The sequence below is a fragment of the Typopeltis vanoorti genome, chromosome 9, assembly GCF_054136105.1.
Source record: "Typopeltis vanoorti isolate ZY-2024b chromosome 9, IOZ_Tvanoo_1.0, whole genome shotgun sequence".
Lineage (NCBI taxonomy): Eukaryota > Metazoa > Arthropoda > Arachnida > Uropygi > Thelyphonidae > Typopeltis > Typopeltis vanoorti.
The window spans coordinates 108,022,532-108,036,426 of NC_143557.1; positions in this window are offsets into that span (position 1 = coordinate 108,022,532).

The following is a 13,895-nucleotide window of genomic DNA, read 5'->3' on the forward strand; positions in this document are numbered from 1 at the left end:
TCAGAGAGAGCAACACCAATGGATACTATAGCACAAACTGAAAGAGTGGTAGAGGCGGATGCAGTGACGCGGTCTGAAGAGAGAATTCCACCAGCGATCTTACGATCCAAAGAAAAATGGTCATCAATCACTGAGTTAATGAAAAACAAGAACATTAAATTCATCTCAGCAAAGAACACCAATGAAGGATTCCGGATTTAGCCTGAAGGTGCATCGGACTACGGTCTGATTTTTCACCGTTGAGTCCGTACTGCGCTCCAGCAGCCTAACAACTGCGAAAATATCTGTCCCACCTTACCTAAAGAGGTCTATTCAATCATTAGGAAGCTCAACAACAAAAAAGCCCCTGGGCCAGATGAAATTAACAATAAAACAATCAAGGCCCTTCCACAGAAAGCTGTCATGCGCTTGGTAGCAATCATAAATACAATGCTCAGATTAAACTATTTTCCAACCTGATGGAAACAAGCAGATAGAGTCCTCATTCATAAGCCGGAAAAATCGCCTCAGTTGCCGCAAAGTTACAGACCCATCAGTCGGCTTTCATGCTTAGGAACGATTGCAGAAAAAATCATCCTCAATCGACTTCAAGATGTGGTGAACAATAACAACACAATACCGAAGGAGAAGTTTGGGTTTCGAACCGGACACGGTATTACACATCAAGTTCACACACTTGTCGAATTTATCACTACTGGATTCAACTGGCGACAACATACAGGTGCTGTTTTTGTGGATGTAGCAAAGGCCTTTGAGAAGGTTTGGCACAAAGGCCTCATCTATAAATTATTTATGGCTAGCGTTCCGCTCTACCTTATCAAACTTATCGACTCCTTTCTAAAAAACCGGAAATTTCAGGTCAAGTTGAGAGGACTCAAATCCTCTTTGAAAAGAATCACTGCAGGTGATCCTGAAGGCTCGTTACTCTCCCCGCTGCTTTTTAACATCTTCGTTGTTGACGCCCCTAACACGACATCTACCACCACACCTTACTATGCGGTGACATGGCAATTTTGAGTAGATCTCTCGGGCCGAACTTAGCTACACAGCGCTTGCAGACAGCAGCAACAAACCTGGAAAAATGGTCAGGAAATGGAGAATAGCTGTGAATGCCGACAAACGTACTGCCATTCTCTTCACAAGACAGAAGGCATCCCACTACGGAGAAGTCAAACTTTCCAACACAACTATTCCATGGAAATCCAGCACGAAATATTTAGGTATTCAACTAGACAACCGCCTCAACTTTAACTCTCACATATCTCATGCTGCAACAAAGTCAAGTCAGCAATTGCTCAACTCTACCCTCTACTCAACCGTAGAAGCAAAGTCAGCCCAGAAAACAAATTAATAATATACAAAGCAATCATCAGTCCCATACTGACTTACGGTTCACCAGCGTGAAGCAGCACCTCTCCTAGCAACATCAAATGATTACAATTAATCCAAACTAAATGCCTCCGAATGATCTGCGATGCCCCCCGTGGTTTGTAAGGAACACCATCCTCCATCAAGATGGAAACCTGACAGACATACCTACGTTTCTTCTCCAGATAGAAACCAAGTACTTTACTCAAGCATCATTCCATCCCAACCTACTCATTCATGAGTCATCAGATTACGATGAAAAAGAGAGAAACATAAACGCCCAAAGGCGGCCCTAATCACAGATTGAAATCTTTCAACACAGTCCTTATTAGGGCGATTCCAAGTGTTCAAAACTTTCTTCCTTTTAACCGGGAATCATTCATAGCGATGAAGGGATCAGAGTCCACGGGACTGATAACCATCAAGCCAAATCAGTTATCAGTTATCCTGGGAATATCAAGGTTTGTTAACTGTTAACTTCTTTGGTAATTATAGGATTAGGATTGGAGTCGAAGTAGAGTGTGAATGAATGGAATCGAAGTGTTCTTCATTTTGTGAAATATCAAGGTAAGACTTTGATTTAGATACAATTTAATTGCTATTGCTTCGTGTAGCCAACGTTTGGTATTGGTGGCAGTCCTTTGCGGCTGCGGGATATTCTATAAAATTTCTGCTGCAGGTCTTTAGACCTGCGGGATTTCTATTAGCGCCCATATGCAGTTAAAACGATATGAGCATTCCTAGCCTAGACTTATTCACTGATTTGCTCGATAAAGAGCCGGCTCTTGTACTTATTGATAAACTCCAAAAGAAGTTCAAGCTAACATAGCCTGCTAGCATGATCAACCTCGACATCATTATCGGATCACTCGATATTGACAATTCACATTTATGTCTTTAGGGGTAAAGCAAAATGCTTTTCATATTCCCCGCTATCTGTTGGGGTTACAGTGAGGGTAAAATTTATGAGCAGTTTGTTCGCTCTGAATGGGCATGGAGATTATGCATCGTTATAGGAGGCTAATATAGTTTTTGGTCTTCTATATTTGAATATGTTTGTTGCCTCGTATGCTGCAGCTTGCTGAACCAAATCGTTGGGATGTGTGGACGTCTTTAAGAAGAACTTAGATGCTAAGGATTGTAGAAAAGAGAGAATATAGGGAATATTTGTGTCTCTGTGGAGTTGGCTGTTTCTAACATACCACGGGGTGTTCAGAATCATTCTCATGCACTTGTTCTGCACTCTTTCTTGATAATGTTTGTATAAGAGTGTGGCTCCAGGCTGGAGAGGCATAGGTGATTATAGGACGAATCGTCATCTGGTATAGCTGCAATTTGATTCTGTTGCTAAGCTTGCTATTTCTATTAATTAGCGGATAGATCTGAGCGATGGCTTTAGATGCCTTTGCGCACGTAGACTTGATGTGTTGGTTGAAAGATAGCTTTTTGTGGAGAATTACACCGAGATAATTTGTTTCTGTCTGCCAGGGAATTTTAGTATTGAATAGTAACACATCTCCTGCAGGAGACATTGGCCTTTTTGAGAAAAGAACGGCTGAACTTTTCTTGGGGGTAGACTTCTAATCTCCATTTGGAGACTGGAAGTCTAAAATTATCGAAACAATCAGCTCAGCTTTGATAAGTGTGTTCGTTGCTTGCCGTAAACGGATTCAAAAACAATTTCAGTATAAATATATATATATTTATGTTAGTTAGTCATATTCATTGAACGTGTGACGTAATAGTACAACGTTTCACAAATTGAAGACCTGGTTTCGATTCCAGTCCATGAGGAACTTTGATATATTCCTATTTGAATATAAAGGTGAGTTAGCCGGTCTCATACGGGGGTAGATGTCTTTTTTACCCTGAAACTCGGGTTTTTCGTCCCTCAGAACACGCGAACCGGCCCGTGAACACACACAGAGATCTACAGTCAAAACGATTAATGTCGTTACAGTACAAAATGATAAAACTGATCTTTTGGGAACAAAGGTACAATATAGACTTAATATACACTGCAATGCCAGAACACAAAATACTGACAGCAAAACATTTATGTGACTATGCAGCTTTGCTAAAATATTATTTCGATGCCAACTACAGGACAGTCAGAAATACATATCGTATAACAAGACCTCAGACTACTAATTATATCACATATAAATACAATAATCACTACGGAAAGGCCACGCGAAACTTCTACATCCTAGACATGATGAATAAATTTCTTTTTGAATACAGAAACCTTACAAACTACAATAGCCTGAAAAGAGCTCTAAGGACATACTACGAACAAGAAACACTCACCCAATATACCATACAAACTTAATGAAACACAATATATTCGCTCAGGCTTCCAGTTCAGCGACGCATCAATACATTCCAAGCTATTGTGTGTGTGTGTGTGTGTGTGTGTGTGTGTGTGTGTGTGTGTGTGTGTGTGTGTGTGTGTGTGTGTGTGTGTGTGTGTGTGTGTGTGTGTGTGTGTGTGTGTGTGTGCGCGTGTGTGCGTGCGTGCGTGCGTGCGTGCGTGTGTGTGTGTGCGTGCGTGCGTGTGTGTGCGTGCGTGCGTGTGCGCGCGTGCGTGGGTGCGTGTGCGCGCGTGCGTGCGTGCGTGTGTGTGTGAGTGAGTGCGTGTGTGCGTGCGTGCGCGTGCGTATTTATCAATCAACGGCTGCAGTGGAAATCAAGGCAATTAAACATAGCTTTGATTTCATAGCTTCCCAACACAGCAAATAAACCAATAAATAATAACTGGTGTCATACTCAGATAAGCTCACAAATAAGCTTCGAAGATGAAAGTACGAATCACATGTAAACAAATCTATGTAATATTGTATCATATGTAATGATAAGTATGTAAGTTATGTATCACATGTTATAAATTATTATAATTATTATTGCGAAAAAAAAATTATTATTAGTATCAGAATACTTGAATGTATCAAATGTAATGAAATGTATGTAATGTTATTTCATACCTAAATAAATGTATAATGCATGTATCATATGTAATTAATTAATTATTATTATTATTATTAAAAAATATTATTATTATTATTATTACTAAAAAATAGTATTATTATTATTATTATTAAATTGAGGTGAGTCTAATACTTTGAAATCTTTAAATACATACTAGTAGAAACCAGTTATTATTTATTGGTTTATTTGCTGTGTTGGGAAGCTATGAAATCAAATCTATGTTTAATTGTCTTGATTATCAAAGAGTTTTTGGACAAGGGCTATTAAGCCGGCATTCAGAAACTATAAATGCCGGCTTAATAGCCCTTGTCCAAAAATTCTTTGATAAGCAGAACAAACAAAAAACTCACGAGTATGAACTTAATAATAATAATTTATCAGTAGAAGTCTTGAAAACGGCAAAATACATCGAAATTACTGTTAAGGAACTAACAGACATGCAACATAATTTGATGAAAGAGATATCCGAACTCCGTTAAGAACTTAACTCCTGAAGCTGCAATACGAAGGTTTAAATCAACAATATAAAAAGATCTTATCTCAAGCGGTCACTCTGAAATAGCACACACAGAAAATCTCAGAAACGTAGTTTTAAAGGTAGGCCAATCAATTGGCATCCCTCTACAGCCTGACGACATTCGACCCGTAAAACGAATTCGCAGGAAGAGCTAAAAACAAGGCTTGCTACGACCCGCTCCACTATTTTAGTTCGTCTTACAAGCAAGTCCACAAGTCCACAAGCAAGTCCTCATAAAAGACAGCTGACTGAAAAAAACCCACTAATCTTCCTACCTGAATATTTAACGGAATTCAACCAGAATCTGCTCTTCGAAGCAAGAAAAGAAAAAACAAAAAAAATACCAATACTTGTAGATCACAGATGTTACGAGATGTAGATTAGTACTCATGGTTTGAGAAGTTCCAAACCTAATTCTTCATTCTTCATTCTTCACCCTTATACTAGAAAACATAATTTTGTTATATAGAAATCGCGGACTGAATAAGAGTCTCCGTAGCTCAATCGGTGTAGACGATACCGTTTTGTCGAAAGACCTGGGTTCGATTCCCGCCCATGCGGTGAGGTAGTTTTATTCCTATCTGGATAAAAAGGTCAATTAACCGGTCTCATACGGAGGTAGAGGATTTTTCACCTTGAAACTCGGTTTTTCGTTCACACAGAACTTCACGGGCGAAGCGGCCCGTGAACACACACAGAGATCTTCAGTCAAGAGAGAGAGAGAGTTAATGTATGACGTTTTGGATTAACTTTCATATTTCAACTATTTCTGTACAGTAAAATGCCTACACATGTATTAAACAATATGAATATACTGCAATGTCATGATAAAATTATAGGACAGGTATCTTTTCCGTTGGTTAGGTTATAGTTTCCCCCTAAGTACCCCATTTTAGAAGATGGTTCCAAGAATGACGTGCTTGTGTTCTTTTGCCAAAATTACCAAGACTCAGGTAATTTTGGTAAAATTACCTGACTTTATTATCATTGCTAAGGTGACATCTTATCTAAAATAAGTATTTTAGAAGTTAAGGTTGTTTAGCGGATTTCATAAAGTTATCCCGTTTAAAAAACGTTCTTCCAAAAAAAAAAAATAAATAAATTAGCCTGTTATTATAAAAAGAAAATCACTGCAGAGAAACTGATTGTAAAACAGTCCTGAATTTCTAGTGAAGGGTACTCGGTGAAGTGTAACTTACGGATGCAGAAGAAGCTACAGAATAGGACTAGTATGAGGCAGTTTAGTAGACGGCATCAAAGTGCTACTTGATAAATGTTTATTATGGTATATAAATTCAAGATCCCGAATTGGAATTCTAGATTGATGACAGCAAAATATTGGAATCTTGAAAGGAAAGTAGCATATCTATTTAACTTGGAAATGCGAATGACCTGTGTGCAGAGTATTATGTCCGAACCCAAAGCTTTTATAGAAAAGATAACTTTATCTCAACAATATCTCACGTCATTCTTCACAGATCTCAGCCCATATGGCAGTAAAATATTCTGTATGTAAATTCCGGTGTTTTTTGCTAACTACTGTCTGCATGCAAGATGAAAACATTCGCCTTTTCGGGACATAGTAAATGCCGTTACGGTATGAGATCAGCTATCTCTACCTAGACTGAGGATTGATTAAGCCTTGAGAAGCCCTGATAAATGTTCTTTGCGTACTAGACGGGATTTGAACCCAGGTTCTTTCCAATCTATGGATATAGAGGATTTGGGGAATAAGGAGGAGGCTCCAAAATTGCTTTCTAGTTGACAAAAGTGTAAAGAAATAAGCATTTTTTAAAATAAACATGAAATACACCTATAAATAAATTTATATGAATTTAGTCGAAAAGAACCAAGAAGACGTTCTGGACAATTCATTATCCATATTTTATGTAATTTGACAAATGTGGTGTTTCAATAGAAGGGGATTTAGCAGATTTTGGTAGTTTCTTTGTTGTATTCGTTGTTTCTTTGTTGTTTATTCCTGCTTAAAGGTGGAAGACATAACTATTAAAACGACTGGAACATAGTTCGAATGTTTTTAAATGGAATATTATGTTGCCAATTTATCTTCCTATTCCTATTCCAATCTTCCTATTTCAGAGAGGTGTTATATCTCCCAATGAAATACTTTCTGTTGAGTATTACATATACGTGAAATTATCGTTATTAGATTTATTAAATTTTCTTCTTAACTATGAAGCACGGATTTAGTATATCTAAACATTGGTTCATTTTTAATTTTCTCAGTTAAGCCTTGATTTTTCCTAACCACCCTCTTTAATTATGAGACTTGAATCTAACACGTAGTTTTCAAGGTGAAATAATGTAGAAGGTTTTAGTTTTGTAACAAAGAGCAAATGAATGCAAATGACACCAGTTTATTGGTGAAATAGCTCCACTCCTCCATGAAAATACAGTTACAAAATACTAGATGGTTGCCATCTGCTCTTTTGTGTTATGATTGTCACACGGACGGTCCTCCTTTGTAACCCTCTCTCTCTCTCTCTCTCTCTCTCTCTTTTTCACTGTATGTACTTCTGTATTTGGAAACGTCTTTGTATGCATTTTTTGCATGCTATTATAGCCGAAAGTCAGAGTATAATATCCGATTTACGTAGCGCATTTTTTCTTTATTTTAGGTCCATATTGGTAAATATGCTATCTAGAAAATTTAATAATTGTCATGACGTGTTTAGTGAAATTTCTGTGCACATGAGTTTGTTCTGAAGAATCTCATTAGCAGTTGCTCAATAATTCTCGTGTAGCCTGCTTATTCATGAGTTATTCACATCATAATGACTTGGAGTTTGGAAATAATGTAATCAAGCTTTCTATGGAATATTTCATTATAAAATCTGTATATAATGATAAAGGCATAAAAACTGTAAATAATTAATATCCGTAGACTTAATTTGTGTGTTGTTATTACAGAGAGAGGAACCTGAATGCTTTGATGGAGAAGAATCCATGTAATATTTATGCGATAGACATAAAACAGAAGCAGAGCATCTGTAGGAGAAAATAAGAACTTGATCATCGATTTTATGTGAATATCAGTCTTCTGGATACAGTCTGGCATTTTGAGAGAAAAGTTTGGTTCGCCATCGTAGATGTGAGAGCAGTGTTCTAAGGCTAGGCAGTTCTGGGATTTACAAAGGGCTAGCAGTTGTGCAAAAGAGAAGTAATGTTGAAACAAAAAACTGAGCGTTTTCACTGGTAAAGAATCTGTAGAGCTGATATTTACGACAGATTACGTTTAGGTATTAGAGTCATCGCAATTTAGGGTAAGAAAGGCATGGCCTTACTCTTCCTGGAAATATTGCACGATTGTGTGCCGTAGCATTGCATTTACTGCATTTTCATCACTACACTAGAGAATGGATGAATGGACTGTAGGTCGATGTTTTAGGCATTGGTAGAGAATATGTTGAAGTCCGAATCATCTGAGAAAGGTTTTAGTGAAGGATGAATACGAAAAGAAGAAGAATTATTAAAAACACATGCACACGTATATATAATTATCATTGCATTTTTAGGCTGTTTAATTGCTGTTTGTAGAAAGTCTCACAGTGATTCAGTAGAGTACTTAAAACACAGTTTTCTGCTCACGATTTCCGTTTCTTACATTTTTCTTTATTGTATCATTTTAAACAACTAAGGTCTTTACTCAACTACTTTAAGCGAACTCTTTTAAAAAACACGCTGTTTAATCTGTTCGAATCCTGCTGTAAACACTTGGGTATTCGTTTGTATGCAGGAAATGAACGCAGCGTGAATCCATATCTCTGTTTACTGAAGGTGACTTAAATATAAAAAAGAAATTAAAAACATGAAGAAATAAAATAATGTTTTATAAAAAAATAACTAATAAAAGCTTTAAGAAGAGTGACATATTCAGTCGATCCTCAGCAGTATAGATACTTTAGCTTTACAACTTTCTGTGGCAGGGAAATATATTAAAAAATAAATATGAATGAGTTTATAATTTAAATAAGGTTTAATTGGATTTCATAATCAAAACAAAAAAGATAACGCATAAACGGCACTGCATGCCGCCGGAATCTATAGAATATATAGACTAAAGTATTCCTTTGTCTTTTTTTGTGAATTTCAGCTGTCGGACATCGCCATATAACCTTAATACGCCCATACAGGACGCAGCTTCTCATGCGTTGATAATACAAAAGGACTTGTACCAACTCTGCGTTTTACATGTATGCCGTGTGCTTTATCTCACCTTATCTAACACATTGTATTGCTAAATGCATTACATTACATTACTGTTATGACGCACGAAATGTATAATGAAGCAAGTTGTACAGGAGAACGAAATTACGAAACAAAAGCGCAACTTGGGAGGGAGACAGAGAGAGAGAGAGAGAGAGAGAGAGAGAGAGAGACTCAACCATTGTCAAGTTAAGTTGCTGTAAGCGGTGTCCTCGATGCTGTGAAGGTATTTTCAATGAAATGCCTTATTTTTCCATCTTTCAGGTCTCACTTTTCCTTTGTTGGTCTTCTATTCCAATTGTGTCTCCATGGGTTTAAAAAAACTTTCTTTCCTTACGTAAATTAGCAAATTTTTCGTTGTTTGCTGCAGATAATCATTCAGATTTCGTTTTTCATTCTTTAACAACTTGCTTCACTTTTAATAATCCTCTGCCTTTTTGTTGCGTGATAGATACTATCAATATCACTGCGAGGATTGAAGGAATGGCGCATTGTCTTTAATTTTCGAGTGTTTTGGTCGAAATCTTCTGCCTCTAGCTGGGTCCATTCAACGATGCCTGCTGAATATCTCAGAACAGGTATGGTCCAGGTGTTAATTGCTTTTATGGAATTTACAGCATTAAGCATTGACTTTTTCTTTATCGCTTTATGCATTCTGTTTTAGGTTTTTCTTCGATTTTATTGTACAGAATTTCTGATGCTTTTAAAATTTCCAAATATTGGTAATGTTCTTCTAATTTTACTGCCTAAAAGTTTTCACCATTGACCAGCTCGATTTCTTTGGGATCTTTAAACTTTCCTCTTGTTATTCCAGCAATTACGCTTTTATCTAAACCAAAATCCATTGATATATCTTCACTGAATATGTTGTACACAGTATTAAGCAACGATCGGGGTTTATTCTCTGATTTCGCGTACAACTTCAGACCGTCCATGTATAAAAGGTGAGATATCTTTTCACTTTTTGCGCAGTTTGATAACCATGAGCAGTTTTATTTAAACCTTTAGTTAAAGGGATCAATGGCAAGATAAACAATAAAGGAGATAACCAATCTCCTTGATTGGTTATCTCCTATGTTTACGCAATTTCTTCTCTATTCAGAACCAACGTTGTTTTTAACGTTTTAGCTAATACCGAATAGTTCTGTGCATATTAAAATCCAACTATGAGGCATTGAATCATTCCTGTAAAATTGATTGCTGCAGAAATATCGAATTTTGCTTGTACTGTTCAATGCGTGCACTGTATTTTCTTACTTTAGCTGCATCTTCAACTGCGACTAGTTTTGCTTCATTTCCTCCAATACTTCATCAATAGGTCATGTTGCAATATTATATCTCTTTATGATTCGGGTTTTCATGTTTTTCAGCTTCTTTTCCTTAAGGTTTTTCAAATTGCTTATGTCTGCTCCGAGTTTAAGAATTGTATTTTCGAGTCTATGCTTCCAGTTTGATTCCTGAGCCTTACTGCGTTTGGGTTCACTAATATTATAGCCTATTTCAGATGATACGGCGTAGGTTATTGAGTACATAAATTGATTCGTTTGTCCAATAGTTCCAGTAGGGATAATCCTTGAAGCTTTTTTGGCTTCTTGTAGGAGTTCCTTCAGTTTTTTGTTGAGGTACTTGTCTCACTACTGAAAGCCTGCACGTTCCAGGTTGGCCTCGATAATTTCTCAACAATTTATGTGGTGAGTTCTTGTTCCTTCTCTGATAGACTCCTTTCTACTATTTGTATATTTTCAACATTTTCATCATTCTTCAAGCTGGAATCTGGCTCTGCTCCACTAATAGTCTTGGGCACTTCAGGGTCAGTAGAGTCTCCTTTTACAGTTTGAACTTTCAGTGCTTCTAGGTCAAGTTCACTAAATATCGCAAAATAAATATACTAAATAAATATCACTAAATATATTAATTTCAAATGAAATTTGCGAATTTCGGTTTCGTTCAAGCCAAAGTTGGAACATTCGCTTCTAAAATCCCCTAACTAAGGAGGTTTGAATCGTAGAAGCACTGCATGGCTTGTCGATTTTCCGCCATGATCCACTTTTTCATAGTAATTACTTTCGAGTTCTGAAGATCTTACTCCTGTAACTCGCTTGTCACTTTATGTCCTGGGAGCCTGACATCCAGTGCGTTCCTTGTTAATCCGCGCACGATCGATGCGGTATAGAGTTCCGATTTGTCTTGGGCAGGTACCTGAGGGAGAAGACAGTCTCCCACTGCGTGAGGTTGAAAAATAGAAAAATGGGAAAGAATCATCCCTAGCTATCGAATATTCTAATAGCATTGGGGAGAAGGAACAAGATGAAAGAAATACAGAGGGAAAGAAGAGTAGGGTCCAGTCTCCTCAAGGACCAGTCAAACAACTGAGTTGTTTCAAATATGGGCATCTAATGATAATGCCATATAGAAAGTCATAGAGCACCACTTTACAACGCATTTTATTATTAATGTTTATCTATGAAGATTGCAAGATTGTGTCGTTCCTTCTATACCTGTATGAACAATGATTGTGATTCAAGTAGCCATATCCAGTACTAAGAAAAGGTTTCGGATATTTTTGATCTGATACTCTATTGAACAGATACTTTATACAAGTGAACAATGAATGATTCATGCATAAGCGCTGCAGTACTGAAGCACCCCACCATCGATATAAAAAAACAAAATCAGCTAACGCCTTTTTATTCCCATATATACGGGAGTAGGCGAGGCCATTTAGCCCTATCTAACTTTTGGAGACTGAGTGGGCAGTTCAATCTCGACTGGTACCCAATAAGAGACAGATAGCCCAAGGCTATCACTAATTAATCGGTACGCAGTGAAGAGAGACGGCTCAAATGTGCCGCCATCTCGTGGTCCCTAACCCTAACACAATATATTTAATGTCTGAAATAATGTGGGTTCTATGGTCGATTTTCTTGAGTTTACAGGACGAAAAACCCGAGTTTCCGGGAGGAAAAACCTGCTTGCCCGTACCAGAGATCGACTAACTCGGGAACCGGTCGAAAAAAGGCTTACAAAAATTTCCTCTAGTCGCCGACTAGACTCGAAACCAAGTCCTCGTTCGTGCGGCCAAGCGCAGTGGTGTGCAAACGCCACATCCACTGAGCTACACAGGCTCCACCATCGATATATAAATATTTATTACTTCATTTATATTTGCTTGTCATATTTAATTTTATCATCAACAATCCTATACAATTCTCTTCTTTTGTATAAAAATAAATAAAAAAATTCACCTTGTAGCACTTCGGAGGGCGACGGACGCTAGCAGCCACTGTGTTTACCACAGTGTGATATTGCTACGCGCGCAAGCATATGCACGTCATAGTAAGATACGACCTATTAACGTAATGCAGCACTGTCCGTCGCGCAGTTCCACTGTTGTTTATATGCAGTTTGCGCCAGTAGTAAAGTGTTCGTAATGCTTATCGTGTTTACGGAGTTAACATGATAAGCATTATCGTGTCATATAATGCTTATCATATTAATCGAGGTGTTTACTCGTGATATATCCCATGATGAACAAAGAAAAACTTGAAATTGGGCTTCGAGTGTTCTACCGTAGACCAGACATACACGATTATTGTAAATTAACTGACTTTTTAAAATTTATAAGAGAAAATAACTTAGATTGTGTTCTTAGTGAAACTACTTTATGGATAAAAATTCTCTTGACAAATCCCATGACCACATCAGAGCCTGAACGCTGTTTTTCAACATTAAAGAGATGAAAAACATTTCCTAGGAGCACTATGAATTAGGATAGGTTAAAGGCACTTGCGATGATTTTAACGGAGAAAAAATTCTTCAATAGTCACACAAACATCAAACAAAAAATTATTGACCTTTTCTCTCGAAACAAAACAAGAAGAATGGATTTCATTTTTAACCAAACACGTACACACACACACACTGTACTCACAGTGTCTATGTATATTTTGAAAGTTGTAGCAACCCCACGATTTCAAGCCACAAGCTGCCCTTGCAATTGAAGTACTCTGCACATTTGGACCTATTAAAGAGAGATCGAAAATCGGTAACAGTACAACAGGGGCATTCAGGATCTGATGGGAAGGCAAACCACACCAATATCAGCCTGGATTTCCACTTTTCAATTTCTTTTGTTAGAAATTACGGAGAATCGTTTAGTTATTCCCTACGTGATTCATTTTTGGATGGTTTGCATTCTTCTAATTTGCAAAATTTACGGAGAACGTCACTCGTTTTCCTCAATTGTTTTTATGCAGTCTCAGTCCATACCCGAAATATTGTTTAATTTTTAAATGATGCAAAAATTAACAGAGGAAGATACTATAAGAATAATTTAGAGAATATCCTTAGTACCTTACTCGTATATTTTATTTATAGAAAATTAACAAAATCTATATGTGTCCTTGCCAGTTAAAGTATATGCGCAATAAAATGGATTTGAAAGAAGTATACGGAAACCCTCAAAAAGAAATTTCACTGATGGTAGTAAACAGAGACGTTACAAGCTATATATGCATCGATTAATTCTACACGTTACTGGTTTCTGCATTATGGCTACTGCCTTGTTTATAGCAGGGTTACATCCAATGGCATGATCGTTATAAATGTAGTACAATTGTGGATAATATATCTTTTAATTAAGAAAATAAAACACAACTTCTGAATTTTTTCATATCTCCATATCAAGTTAACAATATGTGTTTTTTCTAGTCGTCTCGGATTTTTTTAAATATTTTTTATCTTTTTTATTATGATGTATACAGTTACGTGATACACGTAGCTAGCTGTGTTCACC